At 37.1% G+C, this 18,569-nt stretch overlaps 1 long non-coding RNA gene across 2 annotated transcripts in view; it reads left to right on the top strand.

Moving 5' to 3' along the window:
• LOC138143256 (uncharacterized) overlaps positions 1 to 18,569 on the top strand; it is a 127,895-nt gene that overhangs the window by 98,521 nt on the left and 10,805 nt on the right. The gene's annotated exons all lie outside the window — the stretch shown is intronic.

Here is an 18,569-nt window from a genome sequence, read left to right as displayed (position 1 = left end):
TTAAAAAAAATGTTTATGTGTCTGTCTACATCCAAAGTCTGCCACTTCTTTTGCAGGGGGTGGGCAACATGTTTCATCATGAGTCCTGTGGAATTGTGGTTTATCATTATATTGATTACCATTCTTAAGGAAGATATTCTATCTTGAGAAATATCAAAAGATATAAATAAACAGATTAAGAGTTTAGAAATCAAATGATCAAATATAACCAGATAAACCTCTGCAGAAATGCATGTTTGCATAATCGTTTGGGCATACTTATGTTGATAGGTGCATGTATACATATATGCACATATGTGTGTATGTATGTATATATAAACACACAAACATATCTCTCTTCTAAACTGTGAAAGTTCTTAATAGTTCCATTCCAATTTACATTCTACCTTCTGTTGTTATAATGTTGCTGTGTACAATATCAGACAGAAAGGATCCTAGGATCAAAAAATATTCTGTCTAAGAAGGGGCCTTATGTGTCATCTGGTCTAACCCCATCATTTTACAGGTGAGGGAAATGAAGCTCAGAGAGATTAAATGATTTCTATTCATCATAATATATATTCTAGGTCATAGCATTGCTGAGAAAGTAGTCCTTGAAGAAATTATGTAACTGAGAGTACACTCCTTTTGGATAACATGCTTCAAATATGAAAAATCCAAAATCAAAATGCTTTATTAATTGCCAACCATGTGCAGAGAGTTTATAAGTCTCTAAAAGGTACTTGACTTGGAGATCAAATATCAACTCAAATACTTATTAGCTATGTGACCCAGGGCAAATCATTTAAGTTTTCTGTGCTTTAGTTTCCCCATATGTAAAATGAGAGAATTGGCCTCACTGGCTCTCAGGTAGATGACCATCTTTCAGGTGAAGGATCAGTCTATTTATTAAGGAGGAATCTGGCAAGAATCTTACCAGCAATGACTAAGAGAGATACTCTTCCCTTCCACCTCCTGCACTCTATGATTGTCACAGGACAATCTATTACCTTCAACTTTGTAGAGATGAACAATGGAGGCATCTTTGAACTGGAAAATTCAGTCAGCTTTTTGTGGACCCTCTGTGGACACTCTGCTTTGTAAATCTCCGCTGGAATACAATTAGCATCAGGTGCTTTGCCACATGAGAGGAGCCTAATGGCATTCAAAACCTCTTTTTCATTTGGAAATTCTGCTAGAGATGGATTGATTTCAACCTGAAGTATATATGGTCAATGATTTGTTGAGAACACTATGGAAATACTCAGTCCATCTCTTCAGGTTCATGTTATCACTAATAAGTATGGTGCTCAGTAGTTTAGATGCACCATGAGTCTTTGGCTCATAAAAAGATTTTAGGGCATCATAAAAGCACTTTGGATTGTTACTAAAACAATTTCATCTCCTTTTTATTTAGCCAAGAATCTTTCATTACTCTAAGCTTCACTTGCACTTTATTATTGATGGACTAAAGTGCTACCTTCTTAGAGGTGGATACACTATCTTTCTCGTAAATCCTGTGGAGTTCTCAGTTTTTGCTTGGCAGCTTCTGAATTTCGCTATGACTTTTGTTAAACCAATCTTGAAATTTGTGAGTGTTCTGATGCAGATGAGTAAATGCAGTGCTGTACACCAAATCTCTGAATGCTGCCCATTCCTTTTCTTTGTCACTGTTTCCAACTATGTATTGGTTCAGCTTTCCCTCCAAATTAGCAATGACCTAACTATTCCCACTCAGAGAAGTACCTTAATCTTTTGACATTGTCTTTTGGTAGTCATCTTTCCTTGGGGTCACAGCTTTTGCTGAATGCAAATATTTAGTTTGGAGAGGACAAGTCTATGATCAGTCCAGCACTCTGCACCACACTTTGCTTCATCACTCTCACATCCTGCCTCCCTTCTCCTTACAATGACATAGTCTGTTAAATGCCAATGTTTGCTACGAGGATGAATCCATGAAGTTTTATTGCATTTAGGTAAATGGATGACAAGTGAGGTAATAAGATGCACAAATCTTTCTTAGTAAGTGACCATTGCTGTTGCTGTTTCCAGTTCCATTCCCCTCAAAGATTCTTTGCCTTGTCTGGTAGTCTACGCCTACTCTAGCATTACAATCACCCAGAATAAAAGCTTGTCCTCTTTCAGCACATTGCTGATGAGGATCTCTAGGTCTTCATAAAGTTTTTCATTGACTTCATCGGGGTTCATCTTGGTGGGAACTGATGATGATGGTGTGGTACTTTTCTTTTTTTGTGTGTGTGGCACTTTTCTGCAAGTGGCAGTTGCATTGTCACGAACCCAGGATTCACTCCTTTTGGTAGGTATACAGCTTATTAACTAGTTTCGTTTTGATTACAAAACCTATGCCAGTTTCACAGTAACCACTTAACTGTGGCCATTTCAGAAAAACAACAACAACAACATGTATCCAGCCCAAATTTGGAAAGATGGCCTTCATTTGTCAGCCTCGTCTCACTCAGGGCTTCTGTTGGGATGTGATACCTTCTGAATTCTATTGCAAAATGCTGTCCATCTTTCAGGTCTGCTAGATTTCATTGTTATCCATAAGCATGTGCACATTCCATGTACTGATGGTGAGTGTGAATCATATTTGCAGGAGTTATTATGCATTTTTGACCATAGGGTGGGATCAGGCCAGGCTTGGGTAAAATACAATTTTAAGGGCATCTTTTCTAGCCCCTTTCTCACACCAGGAGGTGAGTAGTACAGTCCTTAAAAAACTGAGCAGACACTAAAGATATTGCTGAATCCCACTGCTGCTTCCCGTGAGAAGAAGACCCTGTGTTCTGGGCTGCCAGTGTGTAGGGCTGTGACTACAGCTCTCAGGGTAACCTCACCTGCTGTCTTGTCACTTGCCTGTCATCACAGGACTTTGATATAGGTAAAAATGGTAAAATGGTATGGATGATGTCTTTTGGTTCACACATAAATTAGATTTAGGTGAGGCAGAGTTCGGTGAGGTCTTTGATCCTACTCTCTTTCAGAGCCGTCAAAGTCCAGTAGCAAGTTAAAGTCAAGACAACTGGTGATGGCTCAGAATGCAGTTGATGTTGGTGTCTTCAATGTCTAAGCAGCCTCTATCAGCCCCGCAGTTCCTGCTTTATCAACTTTCATGGTTGTTGGAATAGACTGTTCTCATCTGCCCATGCTTCTGGGGGAAAACTTCACATGCTTGAGGTAGATGCCCCCTAACTCCCCAAAGGGTTTGAGACCCCTCACTTACCTTCAATTTCGTTTAGCCTGTCTGCCAGGATGGTTTACTGGGGTGTGGCTGCTGCACATGCTACAGCTTCTTGAATCCACAGCTGAGAGTTGGGTGGGGAGCTCTCACACCAGAGCTATTAGTCTTTCTTGAACACACTCTATGCCCCAAGAGGAATCTATGAATGTTGGATAGAGGGGACAAATGGAAATAGAAAAAGCTATTAGGAAGATATTACAATAATCCAAGAAGGTGGCAATGAGGGCCACTGGTTAGCTAAAAGCAATAGGAAAAGAGAGGAGAGGACAGTTAGGAGAAATATTTCAAATGTAATATCAACAGAATTTGGAAATCGGCTATGACAGGTTACACCAAGAGCAATGGAGACTGGGTGAATGGTGGGGCCACTATCAGAAACAGTGAAGTCAAAAAGAAGAGAGGCATTTCAAGGGAAAGATAACAAAGTAGTTTATAGGTGTATTGAATTTGAAGTGCTTGTGGGTCTTCTAAGTAGAGATTTTTTGTAATAATCATTGCAATCTCTCATATGTGAGGAAATAGACAATTTCCCCCTGCCCTTCCTCTTTTAGGAATATTAAAAGAGAATTTAAAAATTATCCTAGTCTAAAGCCTTTCAACTAATCTGAAAGAGAGCCCTTCTATCAGTATTTATTTAATTATTAATTGAAAAAAAATCCTGTTTCCCTTTTTCCAGATTAAGTTGGGAAGTGTACTAGCTGTGTTACCTTGGGCAAGTTGCCTTGTCTTCCCCCCTCCAAAACAAACAAACAAACAAAAATATATAAAGAAAGCTGGGGAAGATAAATAGAGGTAAGGAGGGAAGGCATTCCAGGTATGGGACATAGTCACTGCAAAGGTGCAGAATTAGGAGATAGTGTTACTTTTAAGGAGCAGCAAATAGGCCCAAGTACCTAGCTAGTAGACTGTGAAGTATAAGAAGAAGACTGCAAAGTTAATTCAAATAATAAAATATTTATATATTTATTTTGCTTTTTGGAGGGGGGAAGGCAGGGCAGCTGGGGTTAAGTGACTTGCCCAAGGTCACAGGGCTAGTGAGTATTAAGTGTCGGAGGTCATTTGGACTCAGGTCCTCCTGACTCCAGGGCCAGTGCACCACCTAGCTGCACCTAAAAACCATTTATTAAGTACCTACCACACATATAAGTGTGTATGCTCATATACATATATATATACTCAGTCATACACACATATATGTAATAAATAGGAGATAATCTTAGAGGGAAAGCATTAGTGTAAAGGGAGGTCAGGAAAGTCTTCTTATAGAAAATGTATTTTATCTGGGACCTGAAGGAAGCAAGGGAAACCAGAAGATGGAGATGAGGAGAGAGAATTCCAGACAGCATTTCAGTTGGTGAAAATGTAGTACATTGGGAAATGCAGTGTTTCAGGGGAGGGACAAAGAGGCCAGCATCACTGGATTGCAGAGTATATGGGGGAGAGTAAAATGTAAGAAACTTGTAAAGGTAAGAAGAGGCCAGGTCATAAAGGGTTTTAGAAGCCAAACAGAAGATTATAGATTTGATCCCAGATATAATATAGACACTCAGGGGTTTATTGAATGGAGGTGATGGTGGTGGTGTTGTTTATGTGGTCAGACTTATGCTTCAGGAAGATCATTTTGATGGCAGAGGATGAACTGGAGTAGGGAGAGATTTAAGGCAAAGAGACCAGCTAGCTGACTGTTGCAATAGTCCAGGAATGAGGTAGTGAAGACCCTGTACCAGGATGACAGCAGTGTCATGTTAACCAAGCTGATAGGTATGAAATGCTACTTCAAAGGTGTTTTAATTTGCATTTCTCTAATTAATAGTGATTTAGAGCATTTTTTCATATGACTGTAGACAGCTTTGATCTCTTCTTTTCAAAACTGCCTTTCATATCATTTGATCATTTATCAATTGGGGAATGATTTGTATTTTTATAAATTTGACTCAGTTCCATATATATTTGAGAAGTGAGGTCTTAACAGAGAACCTTTTCTATAAAAATTTACCCTCAGGTTCCTGTTTTACTTATAATCTTGACTGCCTTTGTTTTGTCTAGGCAAAAGCCTTCTAATTTCATATAATCAAAATGATTTGCTTTACTTTCAATGATTCTATCTCTTGATTGGTTACACATTCTTCCCTCATTTATAGATCTAACAAGTAAAATTTTCCATGCTCTTCTATTTTATTGAGGATATCTTTCTTTATGTCTAAATCATGTAGCCATTTTGACCTTCCATTGGTATACAGTGGGAGATGTTGGTCTATACCTAGTTTCTGCCAAATGCTTTCCAGTTTTCCCAGCAATTTCTGTCAAATGGTGAGTTCTTGTCCCCAAAATTTGGATCAAACACTAGATTACTATGGTCATTTATTACTGTGTTTTGTGTATCTAATCTCTTCCCCTCTTTTTCTTACCAGATTGTTTTCTAAATTACCACTTTGTAGTATAGTTTGAAATGTGATACTGCTAGGTTACCTTCTTTCACATTTCCCCCATTGGTTCCCTTGATATTCTTCACCATTTTTATTCTTACAAATGAGTTTTTTAAAAAAAAAAACATTTTCTAGCTCTAAAAAGTAACTTTTTGGTAATTTGGTATGGCACTCAATAAGTGCATTGATTTAGGTTGAATTGTCATTTTCATTATACTGCTTCAATTTTCCCATAAGCAATTAATATTTCTCCATACCTGATTATTTCTTGTCTTTAAACTTTATGTTAAAGTTTAGCTCTGCTCTTGGAGTGGGAGATGGCGGTTGGACACAGTCCCAAGCTTCAGGTTTTTGGTGCTTCTTTTTTTTCTGAGCTAGTTTGGGGTCAGGGGGTGTCTGTAAATTTTTGCTGCTTCTAAGATGATATGATCTAAAGAGAATCTTTGTCACTCCTCTCCTGGCCTGTGCTCTTTTCCTTTCTTAATAAGTGCCTTGTCTCTCTATCCCCGTCCTGATTCCCTCCCTCCCACCGCTGCCCCCGGAGCTGCAAGCAGTAGTGCTCATTTCTGCCTTGGAACTGTGGTCAGGGCTCCTGTTACCCTATAGCTGCAAATGCTAGTGCTCTTCTTTGCCCTGGAACTGCAACTTGGAATTGTGTATGGGCAATGGTCTTGCACCAAATGCCAGCAAAGTGTCCTCTGTAATCTCTTTTCTGTCCAGTTGTCTGACTCCCTTATTGTCTCTTGACTGAGAGCACACAAGGCTACTGGGCCACTTTCACAGATGTTGCCACTGTATGCTTTTAAGTCTGCTTCTGCCTGGCCCCTACCCCCATGTCACAGACCTTTCTTGCCAACTTCCTAAATTGTATTGGGTGGAAAAAAATGTCTTACTCTGATCTTTTATTGAGTTTCCCACTCCAGAATTTGATTTGAGGAATCACTTTTTCTGAAGTTGTTTAGAGGGAAATATTGGGAGAGTTGAGCCAGGTTGCGACATCTTGGTAGTCTCCAGTGCTTTGCTTTGCAGAAGATCTTTAGGGCATCTGTTTATATAATCATGTATTCTTTTTTCCCTTTATATTTGTAGCACAAATTCTGGAGCTACTCTTCTAATCCTCTCTCACACTAATTTCCTAATTCCCCAGAAGATGACTCCCTTTAGAACTCTGAGTGATAGGGAGGTGTATTGGAAGGTACTTTAGTCCATAAGCCCCCATTGGTGTGTTTCTTCACCAATGATTATCAGTTGGTAATTATTAGACAAACATACTAATAAATATAATTAAATTTTAGGAAGGGGTATGTACTAATGTGATATAGGAAGAACAATTGATACAAAATATCCTCTCCTTGCCAAAAAAATTAAGTCTGTGACGCACTCTCCCACCAATATATACAGAATTCAAGGGAAATTGGACTCAGTCTTAGAGAGTACAAGTAGTAAAGGAGTAACTCACAACTTCTATAAGTCCTTTATATTGATTGCTCAGGAACACTTCAATAGGCCTATTGTATCTTTTCTGCTATACCTTTTGTAGAGTTCTGAAACTTTTTTTCCTTGGTAGTTCTATTTTATCTTCAGTGCTTGATGCAGGCACTATGTCAGCACTATGTCAATAGGACACTGATGGGCCTGCCGGTTGGCACAGTGGATAGAGCACTGAGTTTAGAGTCAGGAAGACCCAAGTTCAAATCCAGCCTCAGACCATTACTAACCTCATGACCCTGGGCAGTCACTTAACTCTGTTTGCCTCAGTTTCATCATCTGTAAAATGAACTAGAGAAGGGAATGACAAACCACTCCAGTATCTTTGCCAAGGAAACCTCAAAATGAGGTCATGAAAAGTCAGATATGACTGAAACAACTGAACAACAAGACATGATGGAAGGTACAAAAATCTTCGAACTCTTTAGCTTGGTCATGGGGAAAAGAGGACCCTAGGCTCTCTCATCTGCAGCCATCACTCCTTCTCATCCTCTAACCCAATACCTTCTCAGGGACTTAGTTATAATAGTAAGTTTCAAGATACCTACCTGAATCCTTGATTCAGAACTAGCATGTTGGTTTTTGACAGGCCCCACAGACTGTGACCAAGTTTCCTCAACCATTATGAATATATTTCCCATGCAATCTCCCTCTACTTCATCAGATAGCTTTCCAGGTTATGTAGTATCTTTTCAAAGATTTTTTTTTACCTAGTCTAAACTCTTTGATTGATTGATTCAATAGAATTCTCACTGGGTTAATACATCAGGGTGTAGCATCTTGTTAATAATTTTAAGCAGAGCAGAGTGATTGGGAGATTGTGTAGCTCAATCAAACCCCTATCCTACATATAAATAACCATGGCAATTATTTTCTAATGTTGATTCTAAAAAATTATGGGGGTGGTGATAAAATTGTTTGATTTGTGATATTTCTCTGTAGATGCTTATATGTCCTGGAGTGGAAAAAAAATTTATGGTCAGAACTATCTAAAAGTCAGGGTGGATAGGTGCCACAATGGATAGAGTGCTGGGCCTGAAGTCAGGAAGACCTGAGTTCAATCTGGCCTCTGACACTTACTAGCTATGTGACAAATGGGGGCAGATCACTTAACCCCATTTGCCTTAATTTCCTCAAATATAAAAGGACCTGAAGAAGAAAATGGCAAAGCACTCCAATATCTTTGTCAAGAAAACCCCAAATGGAGTCATGGAGAGTTGAACAGGACCAAAAAGGATAAAATCTAAAGGTCAGAAGTATAAGATTACATTTGGTAAAATGTCAAGGGAATAATAGAATAATAACTAGTGTATCATTAAAATGAGAAACCACTTTTCTAAAATGGCATCATTTATTATTGAATTTAGTCAAAAAACTTTATTAAGTAGATATTATATCCAAGGCCCTGGGAGAGATCAAGAAGTTATATTTTACCACAGACCTTAACAAGTATGTAGACCCAACTACCAAGTGAGTCAGAGGGCAAATTGAACTGGCCAAGTACTTGCTTAATAAATGCATGTTGAATTTAATTTTATTGATGGTTATATAGTGGTGGAGTAGCCTCTAGAATTTAAGCATCCTAACCAGCAATACAGTGATCTTCCAAAAATAGTAGGGAGTCATTTCAATATGCTTATTGCAAAAACCATGTTTTATCCTTAAAAAACAAACACACAGAGCCCTTTTATAGTATTAAAACAGGAGGAATTTCATTTCATAAAACTTTTGTGGACAGTCTAGCTTTTCCTTCCAACTAATACCTAATAGAAATTTTCTGGAATTCGTACAGCCTAAGGGATGGGAGCAATGGGAACAAGTTTCCAAGAGAGTTATACAAGAATATGCCTAGATTACAGCAGGTTTGAATCTCCAATTAATCATTCCAGTTAAAACACCGAGGCACTGTGAAGCTGTCACTTTAAAATACACTCTTTCCCACTTCAGTTTTCTTCCTCGCCTCTCACAAGAGCATTTTGACAGGAGTGCGTCTATTTTAAAGTAACCAACTTAAATTTTTAACAAAGCCACAGTGTTCTTTGGGAAATTGTTAATTTGAAAACTGACATTTCTCTTGAAAAACTCTGACTGTGGTAAAGAACTTCACAACAAATTCTTCCAAAACAATGGAAGAACCTTCAAGGAACATTGAAATGAGAGTTTCCATTTTAGGTAAATTAAGTGCCAAATGGTAGCACAAATTACATTTCTTTGCCTTCTCGCCGATAAGGAAAAAACAGTGTCTCTGGTCACAACAGGAATTTGGAGACACATAAGCTGGTTAATTAAGTTGTTTTATGTCTGGTTTATTGTAATTCTTTGAAAATTAGAATGAGGACAGAAGGGAGACTTGAGAATATGCTAAAGATGCGCTTTGTTAGATATTGTTCCAGTGGATGGAAAGCATATGAATATTGATTCAATAATGTTTCTCACAATCAGTGTTCAGTGATGGATCCAAGTTTAAGTCTTGGAGGAGATGGTAGAGATAAGACTGGTAGGAATTCCAGAGGTGAATTGAACAGATTTTGTCTTTACCAGTTCCACTGGAGCTATATAGACATGGTGGACATAGAGGAATAGATGTGGTCATAGTATCATAGGGCAAGAGATTTAGAGTTGTAAGGGATAATAAATGACATTGAGTGAAACCCTCTTATTTTATAGATGAGAAAACTGAGGCATAGAGAAGTTAAGGTACTTGCCTAGAGTCACACAGCTAATAAGTATATGAAGAAGGATTTGAACTGCCTATTTCCTGACACCATGTCCGGTGCTCTATCCACTACTCCAAACCACCTAGGTAGATATGTGTGGACTAGAGTTGGGGAGGGGGAAAGAAGCACTGGGTAGGGGAGATTTCTCAGATTCTATATAACAATTTGAAAAATAGTATAAACATCAAACTGATGCTGAGTGAGAAGAGTAGAACCAGGAGAAATTTGTACAGAATTACAGACACAACGTATGTGTGATGACCAACTTTGATAGACTGGACTCCTCTCAGTAATGCAGTGATATCAATCGATCCCAAAAGACTCATGATGGAGAGATATATGGGCATCCAGAGAAAGAACTAGAAAAAACTGAGTTTATATCCAGGTGGAAGCAAAATACCTGATCTTTTTCCTTCTCCTATTTGGTTTGATGTCCTCTTTACCATTTTTTCATTCCAGCTGATACAATCTGTCTTTATAACCTGACTAATGTATAATGTGAAAGTATTTACAGATCATATATTTGATTATATCCCGCGGGGAGGGGGGGGGACAAAATGTGAAACTCAAGGAATTGTGGAATTGAATCCTGTAAACTAAAAGGAAACAAACAAATTAATTTAAAAAAGAAAAGTTGAAAAAAAAGAAAAATAGTATAAACACGTCTTACCTACTGTTACTAAGTGGTTACACAAAATATAATATTACTTTAAGTGAATAGATATTATAGGTGGCTGTTACTTCCAAATGAAGAGGAGATTGGACAAATAATTGTTGCAACAAATTTTTGTTACTACATGGTAGGGTTAAATTATACTATATTAATGATATTAGTCTGGACAATTTTATGCAAGGTATATCAGTGTTACTTAGGTTTCATGAGTCAAGAATACTGCTATCATTAACATTTTATTGGTGATATGATTTCTCTATAACTTTGACCCATTTGTAGAACAAGAATTTTGGACCTGATACTTTTTTAAATGGCTTAGAACTCTAAGGGTTTATGCGATCTCATATACTTTATGCTGTAGCTATAACAAGTGTTTAGGAAACAAAGTAGAAGTCTGTTAAATGTGGATAGATTTTAAAATGTATCATTTAGTTAAATATTAAAGTTCATTCTAGGACAGTGAAATATATCTTTATGATCTCAGAAAATCACTTGTAAATATCATGTAGGAATTATATTTCAGAAGTTTCTAAATTCTGAGTTAATCTCTTTATTCACAACCACAATTTCCTGAATTAGGCAATTGGATTAACAGAAACAAAATTGTAGTGCTGACATGTGGGGAAAAGGGAAAAGGTATCCAGAAAGCATCTGGGAATTGAATGACTCCATATGCTTTTTAAAAAGTACTGTTCCTTTTTTTGTCTTTTCAGAATGCAGCATTTCTAAATACTTAGCACTGCCGACTGAGATCTGACTGCATCAGGGTTACTGGTTTCATTTTTCAGCATTAGTCACAAAACAGGGACTTTATAGAAGACTATCAAGATAATTTTGCTTTCTTTATCTTTTTTTTTTTAGATTTTTCCATTTCCAAGCAAATATTTATTGAATACTTGTGGTCTACAAAGCATTTTGGCTAAGTGTCAGGTCCCAGCAGACAAAATTCAGGTTATTTGTTTTTGACCTTCATCTATCTTATCCATCTATCTTGCTACTATTCCTTCCCAACTAGAGAAGGAGGTTCCAGCAGTATTTTATCCTTAGCTAGATTTTCAGTTAGTACTGATAAGTGATTAGTCGATTTAATAATAGCTTAGGGTGCTATGATTCTAAGGAGTATGTTGCATTTTAATATGGGCACTCTGGAGACCTTTTGTTCTTAAATGCAAAGGAATGACTTTCTCATCATAGAATTCAAAGTACAATGACTGGCATTGGGGCAGTAAGGTTGCACGATGGATAGAAGGAGGAGATTGTAGTCAAGAAGACAAGAGTTCAAATTTGACCTCAAATGTTTGATAATTGTGATCCTGAGCAAGTCACTTAATCTCTGCCTAAATTTCTTCATCTAGAAAATGGAGATAATAATAGCACCTATTTCCCAGGGTTGTTGTAAAGATCAAATGAAATATTATTTGCAAAGTTCTTAGGACAGTGACTGGCACATAGTATTTATTTGCTAGCTACTATTAAAAGACACATATACTCATGATTTATGGAGACAATCTGTTTGCATGTACTTCTAGTCCTAGAGAACAGTTTCAGTTAAGATGGGTTTGCTTTTAGGAGGCCATTGATGAAAACTGAGGTGATTGAAAGTTAGCTGAGATGTTTGGAACCTGATTTTGGATTCCAGAAAGTGAGAATTTTCTGGTTCTTTGTGAATCACAAGAAGAGTTTGGATCCTCTCTAGGAAAAGATTGATTTCTTTTTTGATATAAAGTCAGAAGTTTATGGGGTCTCTCTACCTTTCTTTACTGATTGCTTTTAATTATATAACTGTGAAGCCAAGCACAAGCAGCTTTCCAGAGGACTGCTGCTGTGAATAGCTTTAAGGTTCTGATCACATAGTATAATGAACTCTCCATTTATTCAGCAGTAAACTAAAGCAAAACTTTTATAGAAACCTAAGTATAGCATTCACAATTATATAACATAAGAACTAAAGTGGCCACATAGTTTTAAACAAAAGATATTCAGGATACAAAATACAAAGGTCTCCCATCACTAGGTCACAGTGTCTTAATCTCTCAGTCAGATAGTCTTCCTTATTCTTGATTGGAGACTAGCTTCCAGTCATCTTTAACTCAATCATCCTTAAGGAGTCCAAGGTATAAAGTACAAAGTTCTCCTACCCCTAGGTCACAGTAAATCATGTTCTTGTCAGTCAGCACTAAGTACCCAAGGAGAGGTCTTTTCATCTTGGCTTGAGGCTGGTTCCCAAATTCCATTGGTTCCTCTTCCATGGTCCCAGCTTATGCCTGGATTCACCCAACCATCACCTTGATTCACAGGCAGGCAGCTCTCAGCTCCTCATCCAGATCCACATCTAGTTCCTGTTGCATATGGAAGCTCACAGTGATCAGTCCACCTCAGATCCTTTGAAGTTTCTGTTTCTGTGACGACAAAGCTTAATAGAGTCAAAACAACATTCATGCACATTGCTGGCACCATAATCAATTCACTATGTGATTGTGAAATCAAAACAGACCCACAAACAAGGTCTGATAAATCAGCACAGACCTACAAACAAGGTCTGAGAAATAAACACAAATCATCATCGGTATAGTCCCAGGACCTCTGAAACCCTCCTCCAGGACTTTGTAAACAGACAACAAGAAAATCCTCTTTCAGGGCTTCTGAACCAGAAGTAAGGTCCCAAGGCTTCTGTACGAAGTATCACAAACACAAATCAACACAGACAGAATAGACAGAGTGCCTGACTGCACAAGTTAACTCCTTTTCAGCTCTGCTCAGTCCCAGAGTGTGCTCCTGTTTTTCTATCTCTTCCCTATTCTGCCCATGTCTTAAGACCTTCCTGTTCCTATCTTTGGCAAGTCCCTCCCACTGTGGGTTTCACAGGTTCTGTTTCTTAACAAAGATTTGATATAATCATGGGCAAAGCTCAAAGACACTTGAACTGAAACAAGGTGCTAAGTACTCCTTTGCTTCCCATTACAATAACCAAGCCCATCCTTAAGAATTGACAAAAGTGGAAAAAATCACCATCTTTTGCATATGACCAAGGTAAAAATGATTTTATATTTGGACTTATAGGACCTAGGTTGGAATCCCAGCTTTGCCATTGGCTAGCTTTGTGATTCTGGGTGCTATAAATCAGTTTCAGTGATATGTTCTAAAAGTGATATAATGGGATCTGTTATTAATTTTCTTAATTACAGGGTCCATTATTATTGCTTTACATCTATTTTTATTTGTATAAATCTTTGTATTATGTGACATCTCACAATTCAGATTCTCCAAGAGCATTATTTAAAGAGTTTCTCTCAAATACTGGTGTATAATAGTAGTCTATATGAAAGAGATGAACCACGTACCTCCAACTGCCTTGTCTCTTTTTTTCTTACTTTTAAGTCCTTATCAGTGTCTAGAAAGAGATAAATTGCAACAACAGCAACAGCCATTTGTGAAGTATTTACTCTGTGACAGGTTGTATGCAAATTTGGGGAACGCAAAGAAAGATGAAAACAGTCCTTGCCCTCAAGCTTACATTCTAATGAGGGAAAAGGCATGTAAAAATAGCTGGTTACATATGAAATATATACAGAGAATATGGAAGGCTATCTCAGAGGGAAAGTAGTATCAGTAGCAGCTTGGAGAGTGGAAGAAAGATGGAAAACCTTCCTAAAAAAGGTGAAATGAGCTGAGTCTTAAAGGAAGCCAGAAAAATCAAGGGAAAAAAAGGTCAAGAGGAAGGGTATCCCCAGCATAAGAAACAGCCAGGGCAAAGGCACAGAGACTGGAGATGGAATGTCCTGTTCAAGAAGCTTCCAGTGTACCTGAATTATAGAGTGAATTGAGGGAACTAAAGGATCAAAGAAGATTGGAAGCTGGCCAGGTTGTGAAGGGCTTGAAATATCCTAAAGAAGAATTGATATTTGATCCTGGAGGTTATAGAGAGTCCTTGAAACTCATTGAGCAGGGGGTTGACATGGTCAGATCTATGCTTTAGAAAAATTGTATTGGCAGCTAAGAGGAAGATGGATTGTAGTGGGGAGAAATGAAGCAGAGACCAGTCAGAAGGCTAGTATAATAGTACAGAGGAGAAGTGATGAGGTCCTGACCTAGCTTGGTGGTTATGTGAATGGAGAGAAAAGAGGACAGATGGTAGATGTAGATTGTAAATCTCCCTAATTGTAAATAAGTCGTTGTGTGTGTGTGTGTGTGTGTGTGTGTGTGTGTGTGTACTTGCATGTACTTGTGTGTTGTGGTGGTGAAGAGAGATATAGGTTTTGGAGAATATAAGCTCTTTAAGGTGGTGAAGAATGAGAAGAGACAGATCCCACAATAAATAATGTTGAAAATGGTTTATAACAGAATCTTTTCTATAGCTATAAGATTCTAAATGGGACCAATAGAAGTCCATTTTTCTTTTCTTCCTAAGAACTAATAAGTATAAGTCTTTCAAACGGCTAGGTTACCTGTACAATTAGCATAAAGTAATACGAATATGAGAAAGGCCATAGTCTGCCCTCAATTAACATGTGCAATTCCTCCATGAATTAGTTGGACAGTCTCTGCCCTCAGATAATCAGGTCAATTTTCTGAATGAATATCCTAAGACAATATTTGACTTCATTTTTCATTTAAATTGGAAAAGCATAATATGATAAAAAAATACTGAGAACTACAATGAAAATGAAATAAAAGGTTCAGACTTTGTAGCAAGAATTTTGACTTCAGTGTTATTGGAATTAATTATACTTGCAAAATAATAAGCTAAAATATCCCCTTGAAATGTTAAATCTTGAAGGCATAAAGGTAACATAATTACATTCATTGAATCCTCCCTAAAGCACCATTCTAAAAATGTCACAGTATTTTCAGTGTCATCAGAAGATTTTGTTAGAGATTGGTGATTAAGAAGTAGAAACTGAGTGAGGTCAGGTACAAGGTGTAAATATAAATATGAAATAAATTTTACTAAAAATTCTGGAAGGTATATTATTGTAAAAAGTAAATTATATAGATTATATGCATTTCTAAATTAAAATTTTTTACTACTTATGTCTAAGGAACATTTTTTGGTATAGACAAAAATAACACTGGACTTAAGTCAGCCAAGTCCCCAAGCAGTTATTAAATGCCTACTATGTGTCAGGCACTGTGCTAAGTCCTTAGGATACAATTAAAGGAAGAAACACTACCTGATCTCAAGGATCTCACAGTCTAATGAAGGAAGAGAATGTGAGAATGACTTTATACAAACAGGATATATACAGTATAAATTGGAGTTAATTACAGAAAGAAGACACCAGCTTTAAGGTGAATCAATTAAGGCTTTAGCCAATGTAACTTAATCAAAGAGTATGTGGAAAGGAGCATGGTATAAGGACACTGGAAAGGCAGGAAGGAATATCAGAATGTGATAGTCAAGTCAACCAGAATTTATTATACCCTTACTGTGTGCCAGGCACATACAAGTACAAAGCATAAAACAACCCCTACTCACTAGAAACTTATATTCTGATAAGAGAGGATCCAAATCTAGACATATCTTGAGAAAAATAGTAAATGTCATCTTATACTTTAAATTAATCCTGTCCTTTATAGAGGGTACCTAGGTGGTACAATAGATAGAGCACTGGCCCTGGAGTCAGGAAAAACTCATTTCCCTGAGCTCAAATCTGGCCTCAGACACTTATTAGATGTGTGACCCTGGGCAAGTCACTTAACCCTGTTTGCCTGTTTCCTCATCTGCAAAATAAGTTGGAGAAGGAAATAGTAAATAACTCCAGTATCATTGTCAGGAAAAACTCAAATGGGGTCATGAAGACATGAAGACATTGGACAACTGAAACGACTGAACAATAAGAACAAATTTGCTGTGCACACTAAGATACAAAGAGATACTACAGATACAAACAGAATTCTAGACAGTCCCTGCCTTTAAGGAACTCGAAGGGACAAGCAAGCTCCCTTGGCACAAGATAACACATAAAAAGAAACTGACAAGGCAAGGGGGAAGAGATGAAGGCATCTGGCCCAGGACCATGGTAAAGAATGGGTTTCAAAGCACTTTAATTCTGGAGATAATAGGGAGCCCTTGGTGTTTACTGAATGGAGGAGGCGGAAGTGTGACCTGGTTAGACATAGATTTGATGAATTCAGTTTGATAGCTGATTAGAGGATGCACTGGAGTGAAGAGTTTTTGAGGCATGAAATGTTGCTGGAAAGCTTTTACTATAGTCCACTGAATCAAGTGCTAGATTTGCCACTTTCTTTTTCTGTGCCCTTGGGCAGGTAACTAAATTTTTCTTTTTCTTTATTAATTAATTAATTTTTTGTTTGCAACACTCACTTTTATAAGATTTTGAGTTCTAAATTTCCCCCTTCCCTTTGCTCCCCCTCCCCCAATAAGGCATACAATCTGATATAGGCCATGCATGTATAATCACATTAAACATATTTCCACATTAGTCATGTTGTGAAAGAAGAATCAGAACAAAAGGGAAAAAACATAAGAAAGAGAAAACAAAACAAAACAGTATGCTTCAATATGCATTCAGACTCCATAGCTCTTTCTCTGCATGTGGATAACATTTCCCATTATGAATCTTTTGGAACTGTCTTAGATCATCACACTGCTCTGAAGAGCTAAGTCTAACAAAGTCGGTCATTCTAGAATGTTGTTACTGTGTAGTGTTCTGGTTCTGCTCACTTCACTTGGCATCAATTCATACAAGTCTTTCCAGGTTTTTCTGAAGTATGCCTGTTCACCATTTCTTATGGAGGCAATTGTATTCTATTACATTCATATACTTACAACTTGTTCAGCCATTCTCCAGTTGATGGACATCCCCTCAATTTTCAATTCTTTGCCACCACAAAAAGAGCTGTTATATTTTTGTACATGTTGGTCATTTCCCCTTTTTTATGAATTCTTTGAGATACAGACCTAGAAGTTGTATTGCTGGATCAAAGGTTATGCCAGTTTTATCACACTTTGGGCATAGTTCCACAGAATGGTTAGATCAGTTCACAACTCCCCCAACAATGCATTCTTGTATCAATTTAGCCACATCTCCAACATTTATCTTTTTCCTCTTTTGTCATATCAGCCAATCTGACAGGTGTGATGTAGTACCTCAGAGTTGTTTTCATTTGTATTTCTCTAATCAATATTAATTTAGAGCATTTTTCATATGACTATAGATTGCTTTAATTTCTTTATATGAAAACTGCCTATTCATATCCTTTGACCATTATTCAATTCAGAAATGACTTGTATTTTTATAGATTTGACTCAGTTATCTATATATTTTAGAAATGAGGCCTTTATCAGAGATGCTGGCTATAAAATTTGTTGCCCAGTTTTTCTGCTCCCCTCCTAATTTTGGTTGCATTGACTTTTGTATAAAACCTTTAAACTTAATTGTAATCTGTATTATTCATTTTGGATTTCATATTATTCTCTATCTCTTGTGTTACTATAAATTTTTCTCTTCTCCATAGATAAGACAGGTAAATTATTCCTTGCTCTCATAATTTGCTTATAGTTACACCCTTTATGTCTAGATCATATACCCATTTTGACCTTATCTTGGTATTTGGTATATTATGTTGGTTTATGCCTAATTTCTGCTGTACTATTTTCCATTTTCTCCACCGGTTTTTGTTAAATAGTGAATTCTTATCCCAGAAACTGTAGTCTTTGGGGTTTTCAAATTATAGATCACTATAGTCATTGACTATTGTGCCTTGTGTACCTAATTATTGCACTGATTCAACACTATTTCTTAGTCAAGTAGTTTTGATGATTGCTGCTTTATAATACAGGTTTAGATCTTATATGGCTAGACCACTTCCCCTTGCATGTCTTTTAATTAAACCCTTGATATTCTGGATAATTTGTTCTTCCAAATGAATTTTGTTATTCTTTGTAGCTCTATAAAATGATTTTTGGTAGTTTGATTGGTATGGCACTGAATAAGTAAATTAATTTAGTTTGAATTGTTGTTTTATTATATTAGCTCAGCCTACCCACAAGCAACTGATGT

Source organism: Petaurus breviceps, unplaced genomic scaffold (genome assembly GCF_028583685.1).
Source record: "Petaurus breviceps papuanus isolate PSGF00001 unplaced genomic scaffold, PetGlider_PUasm1.0 90633, whole genome shotgun sequence".
Taxonomy (NCBI): Eukaryota; Metazoa; Chordata; class Mammalia; order Diprotodontia; family Petauridae; genus Petaurus; species Petaurus breviceps.
This window is presented reverse-complemented; position numbering and strand designations above follow the sequence as displayed.